The sequence below is a fragment of the Pavona decussata genome, unplaced genomic scaffold (genome assembly GCF_977016875.1).
Source record: "Pavona decussata unplaced genomic scaffold, jaPavDecu1.1 SCAFFOLD_114, whole genome shotgun sequence".
In the NCBI taxonomy this organism is placed as follows: Eukaryota; Metazoa; Cnidaria; class Anthozoa; order Scleractinia; family Agariciidae; genus Pavona; species Pavona decussata.
The window spans coordinates 5,209,905-5,224,158 of NW_028145528.1; the positions used below are offsets into that span (position 1 = coordinate 5,209,905).

The 14,254-nt window shown below is 39.7% G+C and overlaps 1 long non-coding RNA gene and 1 pseudogene across 1 annotated transcript; both read left to right on the forward strand.

Moving 5' to 3' along the window:
* The first annotated feature begins 1,573 nt into the window (after positions 1-1,573).
* Positions 1,574-2,054, forward strand: LOC146470379 (uncharacterized). The gene is made up of 2 exons (XR_014867001.1): positions 1,574-1,764; positions 1,889-2,054. It is a non-coding gene; the product is annotated as an uncharacterized LOC146470379 (long non-coding RNA).
* A 7,454-nt stretch (positions 2,055-9,508) lies between these two features.
* Positions 9,509-12,892, forward strand: LOC146470380 (uncharacterized; annotated as a pseudogene).
* The last annotated feature ends 1,362 nt before the right edge of the window (positions 12,893-14,254 follow it).

Here is a 14,254-nt window from a genome sequence, read left to right on the forward strand (position 1 = left end):
TCAATCATGTCTCGGGGAAGACCTTAAGGGATGGTGACCAAAATGTTTTTGGAATTAGAAAAAAATCCACAATCCGTTATTTGTCCCATTAGAAGTATTGAACACTATGTTGATATTGCTCGGGGAATGCAGGTTGACCTTACCCGCAGTTACTTATTCCGCCCAACAATACCTGATGGTGGAATATTAGATGCCCCCCTTACTTCAGCTACTGCGGAGGCCCGACTTAAATTACATTTAAATGAAATAGGCGAGAATGACGGCAAAACATTGCATGGGTTTAGATCAGGGTGCGCCATAACCTTAGTGCTGTCAGGGGCAGAATTAACAGAAATAATGGATCATGTTGGTTGGAACCGTAGGCACACTGCTTTGCATTACCTACAGCTAGCGAAAGTGCTGAACCCTTCTGGGGCTTCTCCTAAACTAGCCTCCAGCGAAGTGGTGAATGTTAATAATACATGGACGGACATGAATGAACTGAAGCGCTTCCTTTGCGCTTTTCCATCTGTTAGTCCACAGAAGAGACCTTTATCAGACTGATAAGTAAGACTAACTATGTACTAGACGTTTTGTGATCTACCAACATACTGTCTTTTCTTTTAGTTTTGGGTAGGTTTGGGAATTGTAAGGTTTGGGGGTATTTATGGATAAGATTGTTGTTTGTTGTGAGTAAGAAGTAAAGAAAAGAGCTTGTCATGAAATTAAAGATGAACAGTATGGCGTGAGTGGCGCTGAGCAATATTATTTCCCATATCTTATTTCAACTGAGCATGAATAGAGTGTTATGAAATAGATTACTATTCACAACACTCCTAATGATATGCGAAACTGAAATACATTAAATTAACACATCTCTTGCGATTCAATGCACGCGGGCATGTGCACAAGGGTGTTCTAAGGGTATAAATACTGAGTCGAAGCAGAATAACACTCCTTTCGTGCTTAGTCTCAGCCAGCGGAGCAGTGAAGGAAGGAACGGCCCACCCACCCACCCTGACCAAATTCGCGTGTGTCAAAAACACTGCTACCCTAAGCCAAGCTGGAACAGCTTGGCTTAGACCGCTGAGCAATATTATTTCCCATATCTTATTTCAACTGAGGATGAATAGTGTTATGAAATAGATTACTACTTTAAAACAACTTTAAAATTAGTAAGTAAAAGTCGTACTTAACACTAAGTGATGTTGTAATCGTTGATTTGCTTCGAAAAATGGGAAATTAGGAGGCGAAGAGTGAGCAGAAACAAATAAATTTAAGAAACTGATCCACCCAGTTTGCATTGCGCGCCCCCCTATGCTCATCAGCCATTTTTGCGGCCCCCGAAAGTCTTCTGTGTTTGATTGTCAAAATCAATCTGGTTCCATCCGCTTTAGAAATTGCGATACGGGAATTCTGATCAGCCGAGATTGTGGCAAATTTATTACGCTTCCTTTCTGATGTGGTATTGTGTCAATTCCTAATCCCGGAGGATTATGTTAACAGAAAACACTGTGGTCGGTTTGACACTTCGTCGTCAAAATGGCCACGACTCGACCGTCAAAGGGTCGCCCTTGGCAGACAGAAGCGGGAATCAACCTTCATTTTATGGAATCAAAGAAAGGAAGCCCTTGGTCTTCATCGATTGACCAACAGCGAATTTGCAGAGATGCTTCTGCACCAGCAAGTGGCTGATGTCGACTGGACTGGTCGTGGTTCGCGTGGAGAATTGAGCTGGAGAAAGCAAAGAAAGTCATTCAACGCCAGGTCCAAGGAGGAGTCCAAGTAAGTATAATCCTAGCAAATCCCGCTTGCAGTTATATTGACTATTTCTGCGGAGTCTCTGCTTATTTATATTTGTGAAATTGAGAAATATAAGTGATTGTGATTTTTGTAATTTGCATTGAAGAAAGACTACATTTGTTTCATTCTATGCCAGCTACTCGAAGTCAACGTGTCGAGATATGCGTTTCTCCTGTCTTCAGTGCTGTGGATAAATCTTCAAACAGCAAGTGAGTTTCATTGGTTTCTAACATACTTCATTTGGCTACGTTTGAGAATACCCGGTAACTTGTTACAAGTCTGTAAACCGCTAGCCTGATTATCAGACGGTCCAGGTCGTTTGCAGCGATTGTCACGCACTCTCTCCCTTCCCGGTCTGATGGACTTGGTTCAAAGCCGTGTTCTTGACGTCATCATGCCTTTTGTATTAGAGTAGCCAATAACAACGCTTGTAAGAAATGTACAAACGTTAACAAGGGAAATATTTTTTCACAGGTTTTCCTGTTATCTACAATTCGGTCCAGCATTTTATTATGTTAACTTCTACTCGAAAGAAAGCGGTCTCATCTGCAGCTAGTTTGATTCAATGTTTAATATGTGCTGAATCACTCGAAAATAATCAGAGAATAGCTGTGTTAAGACGTTAGCAGTGCGATTTAAGAGGGACAATTTCCAAGATTTTAGGAGGAGAATTGCAGCCAACATGCAAAGGATCGCAGTATGTTTGCAAAAAGAAGTGTTTTCCACGGCTGATAAAGGTTGAAAAGATGATGTCTGGTCTTAAAACTCTTCAAGACGAGCTCAGAGAAGAAGTTTCACAGAAGAACACAGTCCACATCAATCGAGAATTGAGTAAAGACGTGTCTGTGACGCCGTCGTTTGAAGGTGCCTGTAATGTCAAATTCCTGATGAAATCGATAAACAAAGCGCTTTTTCCTTCAAATGCAACAGAACATTCCACAAGGTTTCCACTAGCCCTTTCAAATTATTGGATATCAAACACTCAGGCCTTCAGTTCCAGTTGTGGTCCGCGCATTTCACAACTGTGTAAACACTTGGACCAATAATTGCTTTCCAGCCAGAACGAGCTCGAGACAAGACATTCCTGTGTTGCCAAGTCAGATGAATAGAACATGCAAAGCAAATAAGGAAACCCAACCTAAAGGCAATGCTGCTGAAAACCCTAGTGTACAGGTCAGCGAACTATTTCTTTTACTATGCCAAGTGCAGTACATCTTATTTAGCTATGTGTTTCTTGATTCATTGTCACGGATCGAAAAAATATTTTTGCGACACTCAATAAATAAGTTGTTATAATAAATGTACTTTTTATCTACCGAAGGTTATCTTGATTATCCAGCTTGGGATAAGGAATATAAAGCTACTTTACGTGAAGATCTTTAGATCCTGGTCAAGGCCTTGGCAAGAAAGGGGACTTACAAGCAGATAGCTGATACTGCATTTTGTTGTCCTTCTTGAAAAACCGTTTAATGAAAAAAAAAAACTTTGGAAGCAATATGCAGGGAAAGCAACGAATTGTGTTCTAAAAAGAACCCATCTTTGCTGCGTAAAAGTGGATCTGATGATATGGGGAACTTTTCTTTACAAAATCTGAGTAAAGAATGGAAGGAAAGGGCACCCCTCTTTGTGTCTTTTCTCATCACATGTGCAACAGTAAAGGAGAAAGGCTGTGACTAGTCACCTGCTGCTGTTGTAGCTGGCTCTACTCTTTTAAAGTCTAGAAATATGCACATGAATGCAACAGCATCCCTCTTTCAGTCATGATCAGGCAAAGTGGAACTCAGGTTTTTGTCAATGACATCCTTGTATTAATGTAATTATCATCCTCATTTGGGAACCAAAAAGAGAATACAGCTTTCTTGCTATATTGTACTAGCCAATCAATCTATCCCCCTAATCTGTTACCCAAATGGGGGGCGGGGGGTTGGTTTGTTTAATTTTTCACATCAAGAGCGGGGAAATTAATAGAGGGGGGCTTATAAATTTTAAATGTACCACTGAAAAGTCTACACAAAAACTTATAGATGCTTGGAGGAGGGGAGGGGGGTTTCTTAAATTGAGAAGGGGTGCTTAAAAGTGTGTGTGTGCGCCTTCATTGGTGGTGGTGGTGGGAGGTGTAGGGGGCTTCATTAATAGAGCTGTTGCAGTCTTTGAATTGTTTTTTGTTAGTATTCTCAATCTTAAAGTACTTTAACAAAATAAGTATATCTGGGCTACAATTATGTTTTCACAACTATTGCTTCTGTAATGGCCTCTCTCATCCACAAACATGCCCAAACGAAAAATAACACCTTTCAGAGGTTCTGACAAATATATGAATTTTGGGTTAATGCTTCTGTTAGCAACAGGTCTGAAGAGGCAACATAAAAACACCAACAACAAATGAATGTTAACAAAAAAGTTACCTATGCTAATGAAAAAATAAACAACAAACAAATAGAATCATTTTTCATTTGATTTATCTTCTGCAGAAACTTGTTGAACGAGTAAACACAATGAAACTAGTAGTCTCGAATAAAACCGCCCTGAAAAAACTGGATTCATATGGTGTAAACTTAGAGAAATGCAAGCCATGCAGGTCAAAGCAATATCCAATCCAGACATAGCCAAACAGAGTGATGGTACATTTAAAATTGTACTTGACAACATTGACCTTAGAATTGCAACATATGACGTATGACATGTGACCGTCAAAACAGAGACATCCACTGGGTTAACCACTCTGCCATGAAAAATCCTGTCACAGTTAAAAACAGGGAACAGGTTGAGTTATCTCAGTTGGATAATTCCAAACTTCTTCCAACTGCAACTGATCATAAGAAGTTGTGAAAGGACTTTATGCATCTGGTTTCCCACATATTAGTGGAGAACTTACCATGCATGCAGTTTCTTCAGTCTGTTGCTGTAAAGCATATTCCACACCAATTCAGCAAAGAAATGGCAAACAAATCAGAGAAGGTAAATAAGGAATATCATCTGGAACCATTTAGATGTGTTACAATGTGATATTTAGTTTAATAATTTTTAGTTAATGATGAATGCATAGGATATGTATGCAAGGGCAAATAAAAAAATGAGCTGGCCTGAAAAATTTCAAACCCGGCCAAAAAAATTGAATTATGATAAATCCAGCAGACTACATTCTTCATAAATAGCTGCCTTACAGTAAATTTATTATTGAGTAAATGATGATAACACAGCTACAAAGGGAACTACCACTTACTATGGAATTAAACCAATTATTGCAGAACCTTTCATAAATTTTAATTAGATAATTTTATTTTTTCTAACTTTAGGTTCTACTAGGTGTCATGTTTAAAAATGAAAACAAATCAGAAGAAATGCTGGACATCTTGAAGCAGATCAGAGGATACTCACTAAGCTTGGAAAATGGCAAGCAGGACTTAAAGTCCAAAAGTATTCCAATTGTTGGTGATCAATTAACTGTTGAGCGTGGTGCCAACATAATAGAGGCTGTCCAGAATTCCTTCACACTGGAGAAGTTAGAGGGCATACACATGGAAATTGCTGATTGGCATACTGCAATCACTTTCTTAAATGTGAGCATTAGGGGTGGAGTAGGTGTGGTACTACCTAGAACTTTGATTGGCCATGGGGGGGGGGGGGGGGTGGCATATTTTCTGAAAAGCATTACTGTATTTCTTAAAAAAGGGATGTTTTCATTACCCTAAACTATTTACTTTTGTACAACTGTTGGCAATATTCTGAATAATACACATCTTGTGCTGATGAAACAAACGAAAGCCATTATAGATTTGGAATTTTCACGTATTAATGTACATCACCTTCAAACAAGTTTGATTTGTATTTTCCTATGTTTCAGTTTTAAGGTAATGACTAAAAAAGGGAAATAAAATCAAACCGATTTAAAACAATTTTGGCCTGCCATTTATTTTTACCTTCAACATATACACTTGAACTTAAAAATATATGATTGTGTGTCTTATTTTCAAGAGGCACTATTCAACTGTTTCTGATGCTGACAAAGGAACACTATTTGATGATCGCAATGTGATTAACAGAAATGTAACAGCTGATGTCCAAAGCAACTGGGCCCACTGCAAGGCATTTGCAATCCTCGAAATAAAAGCACACATCATTGCTGTAGCTATTACAGTACTTGGCATGGAAAATATCAATGATCAGCCCAAACATAATTCGTATATCTCTTTAAAACATGGGACAGACCAAGAAAAAAAACACTACTTGATGAAAATCTCTGGCCAAATTGTAGACCAGTTTGTCCTTGACAAACATGCACTAAATAGCTTCCCAGATAGCGTCCTTTCTCCTCAAGAGCAAGATGACACTGTTAATAATCAAAATCTAACTCCAGATGGAAGATTTCCTTGTAGGCAGCCAGGCTGTAATAAGTCATTTAAACATGATGGTAAACGAAGAGACCATGAGCTAACTCATGATCCTCCTCCTGTGATTCCTGAAAAGCCAGCGCTGTCAGCAGCGTATCCCAAGAAAGCTCTTTCTAGTGTTAAAGGAGATGACATATTCAATTATAACTGTTCTCTATTATCTCAAGGAGTATTGTTTATGGACTTTCTTGATGCGACCTCTGAAGGAGACGGTGAGAGACCTATTAGATGCTGGAAATTTTTCTTGCTTCACTTCAAAGAAGAAAAGTGCACCACAAAATATGCATTAGAAGCACTCTATCTGCTTCTACAAGTACACTCCCTTCTACCACCTGCTGAAGCACACAGTTTAGTATAGAATCGTACTGTTAACAACAAAAGGGGCCCAGGAAAGAAAGTTGCTCTTGATCTTGACATGGAACACGACAATAAAGATATTAAAACCCCTGTCAAAAATCTTGGGCCAAATGTTACAGAGGCTGCAGCAAGAAGAATTTCACAGGGCCAACAGAAGTCTAAAACAATGCTCACTTGTGTGGATAGAGAAATTACTGTCAAACAAAGGTAAGGCAAGCTTGTTTCAGCTGACTACACTAAAGATCTTACAACAGTTACCAATTTACTTATTGAAGAAAAAGTGTTCCAATATTCTCCAGGAAGGCAATACAAGTTCTTTACTAGCTTTGCCAGAGACCAATTGTCAAGGTTAAACATGTCCAATTTATATCAGTGGACACAATACAAACATTGCTCTTGGTAGACAAGCAAGATGAACATTTAAAGGCCTAAATTTAAACGCTGTACTATTTATTTCAAGGAACTATTGAAATTTGAGTAGGGATTTACCTCTTGGAATGAGTTACCTGTATTTCATTGCTTCTTAAATAATTAAGTAAGTAGGTGTAAGATTAATAAGAAAATGAAAAACAGAATTCAAGTGAGGTTTTGTCTCCCTGAAATGTACGTGAGAGTGTAACAATAATCTATTTTTGTTCTTTTATTACTGGATATATAACAAAAAAAAATACCATGAGCTGGATCAGTTGTTTCTACCCCTCACATTATTGCATACAGTTCCTAAAAGTTAAACAATACATATTCACATTTGTACGCAAATAAAAAAGAACACTAGTTAAACCATCAAAGGGAGTAACCTAGAGTCTGATTCTGGAACACTAAAAGCCTCGATTAAAGTAGACATGACCAGAACAAACAACCCAGAAAAAAATTCATTCTTTTATGACAGCTCAATGACAAGTACAAGGCAGAACTGACGCTGCCATGTCACCCTACAAGCTACTAATTCATGATGGAAATATGGCATCTTCAAAAATAGACTATGCATCCAGGCACAAGCTGAGCTCTATTAAATGCTACGTAAATACTGTAGACAACAAAATTGAGTTGTCTGGATTCTGATGACACCATATAACCCATAGCGGACCTTGATGAACCTCCAATTCCAAAATAATAATAATAATAATAATAATAATAATAATAATAATAATAATAATAATAAAGACCGATCAGCGCCAGAGTAACTGATTTGTTGTATATTGATGTTCTCAAGGTATTTGCTGCGTCCGAAAGTAAGCTGAACCGTGTTCTGGAGTCGACACAAGCTGCTATGGAAGACATCGGACTTCAATGGAACCCAAGGAAATGTGCAGTTGTCCATATAAGGAGAGGGGACCACTCCCAGGAGAGTTCCGGAAGAGAACTACAATCCTGGCCAAAAATTCCCACGACAGGACACAAAATAGCATTGTAAGTAAACATTTTTATTCTGTGTATCTTAAACAAGTCTCCTAAGTTTTTATTGAGCTGTCGTTGCAATTTTAATAAAGCCCCCCTCCCCCCAAACAATGTTGAGAGCAACTGAAATCATTTGGCCTGTAGATAAACACAGCATCGTATCAACATTGCATGGGGGAGGGGGGGTGGGGGAACAGTTCGTGATGAATTTTGCAAATCGTCACAGTATTTTTGGCCAGGATTGTCTGAATATGTGATTGACTATAAACAATTTACGTCTTTAGAACTAAGGAAAACGTCTTTGATATCTTTATAAATTGATGTAGGAAATTCCATTGGGCGTGATCTTTCCGTTTTTGGCTGTTGCGCGCTAAAAGCAGGACTCTTAAGGATATTCTTTTCTTTAACTGTGACGTGCGTATTTTCCACCAAAAAGAATTCTAATGGTACTTACTTGCAGTAAATTCATTTGAGCTGTGGATATTTCTGCGGTGCGTATTTCAAGATAACAAATTCATGGCTTGCAGGATTACTGCGGTACAAATGAAATATTTGCTTGCAAATAGGATTTTAATGTTTTTCCCAGACAATCTAATGTTAAATGATCTTGTTGCATTACGGGGTGCGTGACAACATCCGGGCATGCGCCGAGAGGTCATGGGGCTGAATCAAAAGGATGCCCCCTCTTGGGGCATGCGTTACTATTACACAGTCAATTGCTGTCACGTCATTCAATTCTTTGACTCCCTGGGGAAAGAGTGTTTTTCAGAGGTAAGCTCTCAGTCTTGTTATTGTCTATGGTTCTGTCCAACTAAGGACACTTGCCCACTGTTTACAATCGCCTATTTCATTTCAGTTTACTTTTAATAAGAATCATTTTTGCACGTACGGCTCGCAGTTAGTTGCTGCTCGTTCGTTTGATTCACCATTGTTATGTCTACTGGGGTTCCATCTGTTCTTATTTTGGGTCATTCATTTATTAAGCGTCTGAAATGCGATTTAAGATCCCATTTTGACCCTCGGGCCGACAATAATTTTAAATTTGGGGGGACCGTGTCTGTTCATTTACACGGTGTTGGTGGACGTACTGTGGCAAAGCTTCGGTCGTTCGATCTCCGCGTGGTTCAACAGATTGCTCCTGATATTTTAATTCTCGAGATTGGGACTAATGATCTTGTGGATACATGTCCTGAGGTTGTTGGCTCTGAGATCGAGAGTTTGGTTTGCCTTTTATTGGAGGATTATAAGGTTCGCGTCGTGTGTGTTTGCCATGTCATTTCACGTGGTCATTCACACGATGAGGTGACATCTTTTGCCGAGCGCGTTGAGATTCTTCAGCAGTATCTTGACGTTGTGCTTTCTCCCATCCCCAAGGTTTTCTGTTGGCTTCACAAAGCTTTTTCTCACCCCTGGAAAGATTTTTATTTACCTGATGGCGTTCAGGTGAACCCAGTGGGTCAATACCAGTTATTTCGTAGTTACAGGGGCGCCATTTTGCGGGTCTTGCGTTTGCTTTAGAATTTTCTTCACACATTCTTTGCATTTTTTGAATTTTTCACACCTACCACTCCTCAATTCTTATGTGGGCAGTAACTTCTAGTCCAGTCGAGGGTGGGGTTTCATTTTTATGGGGTTACATTCATCACTGATGGGTCAAAATTTTTATTTTTATTGCTTTAGGGATTCGTCCCCCACATCATGGTTTTTCATGACTGGTTCACTTATTTTGTTAATTTTGCGTCGGGATTCGTCCTTCACAATTTTTAATAGAGGATTCGTCCTTAATGTTATGGATTGTCCATGGTTTTCTTTGTTGTGGTTTATCCACTGTCTCAGGGCAGATTCGTCTGCTCTAATTACAGGAGATTTGTCTCCATTGTTATAGCGTGGATTCGTCCACTGTTGCTTATAAAACTTGGTTTTATGGCAGTTTAGATTTATTTTGGCATTAAAAGGAAGCTGCTGCGTCGACTGTTTGTCTGACAGGCTTTCCTTGCCGCTTACTTTGTTTGTTTGTTTTTTCCAATGACCGGTTCTGTTAATCGTTTTATTTTCATTGTCACAATTTTGTTTTGGCAGTATCTGGTGTGTTTTTCACTGTTCTTTTGCAGACTCAGTATGCCTCCAGAGCGCTCCGAACGTGTACGCAATCCTTCTGCAAGGGTGGTTGCGATAGCCGCTGGGGGCAACCTCCCCGAAGAAAGTCCAGGTGTGCAGCTTTGCAGCCAACCCCTGTTAGCTCCAACCAGTCTCCTGATCCTTCAAGTGCCGCTTCTGTTGAGCAACAACCCCTCTCTCTCCCTCCGGGAGTATTGGAGCAATTGGTATCATGGGTGGCGGACGAAGTAACCCGACGTCTTTCTCCCCCCGAGGATCCAAGCAACACTCCCGTTAACAACACCTCTCTACCCAATGCATTTTCCGAAATGCCTTTGGTTTCCACCCCGCCTACACCAGCTAATGCCGTCCCGGTGCCTGGTACATCAGCTGCTGCCATAGTGCAGGGGTCTTTAAGCACCACGCAAACATCATTGTCAGGTAGGCCTCAAGTACCCACTCAGCTGTTCTCTTCCCCAAGTCTTCCGATCAATGTTAGGGTGTCAGAGAAGCTTCGGGCAAAGATCTCGCACAATGAGTTCTTTGATTTTAGTGCTTTACTGTCTAATCCTGTTTTGGAGGATAGATACCAAGTAAAAATTTCAAATTCTGACAAGGAGAAAATTCCGTCATTATGTTTAGAGCCTGTTGCGAAGGCTAAGAAGCACTTGTCAATCGAAACCTGGCTAAGTTGCTTTCATATTTTTGTCGGGGTGTACACTAGTAGGTGTCCCCATGAGGCCCCCCGCCCTCATGAAATATGGGGAAGTGGTTCAAGATTTGGCAGCCAGGGGTGGTAATTGGAAGTTTTACGATGAAAACTTCCGTTTTTTAAGGCAGGCACAACCTACTTCATTCCCATGGGGTATAATTCATTGGGAGTTATGGATGCGGGCTCAACATTCTTTTAAAAAGCAAACAAGTCCTGCCAGTCAGGGACGTCCCAAGCCCCAGGATCAGGGTATCCCTAAGGGATACTGTTTTAAATTTCACAAGGGAGTGGATTGTGATGCTGGTTGTGCCTTTAAACATTTGTGTTATAAGTGTGAAGGTCCACATCCGGTCAGTCGGTGTAATTTTCGTGGCCAGAGTAGAACCTCTTCGAACCGACCCCTGCCTGCCAAGTCTCAACCTAAAAAATCATAATTTGCCGACACCTGTCATTGTTGAGAGATTAGATTTCTTACTTTCTGGGTACAACCATTCCATTGCAGCGTTTCTTTCATCAGGTTTCAGAGCGGGTTTTCCTTTACATTATGAAGGTGATCCTGGTTGCTCGGATGCAAAAAATTTAATTTCAGCTTTAGAAAATCCTGATGCGGTAGATACGAAAATTAGTAAGGAGCTTGAGGCAGGTTGTCTAGCGGACCATTTCGGACGCGACCTTTTTACCCGTTTCGGATTTCTCCATTAGATGTTATCCCAAAAAGACTCCTGGGGAATTTCGATTGATTTACCACTTATCTTATCCCAGGGGTTCTTCTGTTAATGACGGCATCGCTCCAGACCATACTAGTGTTTCCTATCTGACTATTGCAGATGCCATTCGTCACATTAAGGCTGCCGGTCATGGCTGTTTTCTAGCCAAAACCGATGTGAAGAATGCTTTTAGGATTATCCGCATTCGTCCTCTGGATTATAGTTTACTTGGTATGAGATGGAGGAATTTGTACTAATCGTTTCAATGGCAGGTCCTTCTTTCTTGAGGACTTTTGGGACAGTTCAGACAAATTGGATTTATATACTGATGCTGCTGGTTCTTTAGGTTTTGGAGCAGTTTTTGGCAGTAAATGGTGCTATGGGAAATGGCCTGATAATTGGTTACACCAGAACATTGCTATGCTTGAGTTTTATCCAATTGTTCTTAGTTTATAGCTGTGGGGTCATCAAATGCAAAACCGTTGTATCCTGTTTCTGACAGATACTGAGGCACTTGTTCACGTAATTAATAAGCAGTCCTGCAAGGACAAGATTTTGATGTTTTTTGTAGGAAAATTAGTGCTGGTCTGTTTAGAGAACAACATCCTTTTTAAGGCCAAACATGTTAGAGGTGTTTATAACACTCTAGCAGACTCTTTGTCTCGGTTACAGGTGGATACATTCAAGCGTTTGGCACCAGTGCACATGGAACGGGAGCTAGGAAAAAGGGCCTACTAAGCAAAAATGATCAGAAGCAGTGCTTACGATTTGCCTGTGAAATGAGATACAAAGTGAGAGAAAATCCTGATTTCTGGACAAATGAAGTTGCCTTCGTCCTCGATGCAGTATCATTTGTTCATAAACATAACCAAAAGAGTGGTGCATCGGGTAATAGATCTCGTGTATGGCGACGAAAGGGAGAAGGCCTCAAGTTTACCTCAAAGGCGTCCAAGAACTTAGCAGGTGGAAGGCACTTACATGTGCTCGTTGCCATCGCTTACGGGAAAAGTGTAATAATGAAAGTTCCTCATGAGAACATGAGTGGGGATTTCTTTGCAATGTTCATATGCAGTCATTTCAACTTAGCGTTTGGACAAGCTGGGCCAAAACTGAATGGCAGAAGATTGTTTGTAATGGATAACGATCCCTCACAGCGAAGCAAGGTAGCCTCCACTGCTCTGAAGGATGTAGAAGCTGAACTTTTAGAGATCCCCGCACGCTCACCTGATGTGGACTGCATAGAGAATGTGTTTCACCTCCTGAAACGGTATTTAGAAGAAGAAGCAATAACTCTCAGTATTACAAGAGAATCTTTTGTGGAATTTAAACAACGAGTAATAAGAGCTTTTGATAACATTCCAGTACAAGTCATAGATAATATCATTTCAAGTATGAAGAACAGAATAGAAGCAACCCTGGCATCTAAGGGCTATAGAACCAAGTATTAATTAACAAAACTAAGTAAAGCAACACCTTTTCTTTAATTTTTCAACGTTCAAAACTTTCAGTTATTTCAACAAGATGCGAAATTGCTCTATCTGTCTATACAAATCTGCTCATTTACTTTTATTAGTTACCGAATAACTACAAACGGTCTACATTTGTTACTTTAATTTCTCTAGTTCGTACGTGACACTACGGTTCGTAAGTTACAACATGTCATGGATACAACATAACCCAAATACACGCTGTAAAAATTATGTACTTGTCACTAGCTTTGAAATAAGCCAAACTAACAATCATTCTTTATACAAAGCACGCTACACACGCTACACAGTATTTATCACATGTTGCGTGACAATGACAATGGCTTTACATTACACGCCGAACATTACTCGCTGATGTAAACAATTCTGTTGAAACAACAATAAGTTGCTTTGAATTAAACGCTTTTGAGAAGAAAATGCTTTATTGTTATCTATCAATTCCACCCCTATTTAACACCAAAAAGGGGGGTTTACCTAGCTGGCCAACATTTCTCACCCGTATTACAATAAAAACTATGCAACCAATTTGAAGATATTTTTAGATAAGGGGTGACATGAGAAGCTTAGGCCCCTAAAAAAATTCGCCCCATGAGGTATTACTGAGGAGCTAAATCCCGTCAATCATTTTCTATAAGTTGCAAAATTGATCGACATCGGTAGTCAAAATATCAATTAACACTATTTAAAAAATAAACACTTAAATCTTCTAAGGTAATCAAAGGGAAGCCGGTCCAGCGGGTTTTGAACTAAAACCGGTACAAGGACTGTGTAGGAAAGAGGGTTTTCGTTTGTTTGTTTTTGAAATTTCAGAAATTGGAAGTAGATAATTTCAAACTATAAATTGTTTTCTCTCGCCTATGTCTGTTCCTTGATGCCTTCTGGCCTTCCAGTAAAAAAAACCCCAAACAAAACAGTATATCAGAGAAAAGAAAAGCTCATGGAGAGTTGAGCAGATCGCCGGTCGGAGTTGATAAAATTTTAGCGACCACGCACGTGCGGTCATTTAATCATTTAATTACCGTTGACTCATAGAAACTCAACAGTCAATATAGAACTGTATCTCAAAATTAGCTTAGATTCGTTTTCCGTAATTGATATTTTCGTACAAATTTTATTCCTTTAAGAGCCACTGTCTGTAAATATCGAGAATCCGGCGTCAGTCGTGAAATTTTCAATTTCTTCATATTTTGCCCAAATAACCTCTATAGTGAGTTATTTTCGAAAATACTATTCAAAGGACCTGAAGCGCTTTAGTTTTTTCGAAATCTAAGAAAGTTCAAAAAACACCATTTTGGCCTTCCGGCGGCGTCAAAACTACAATAA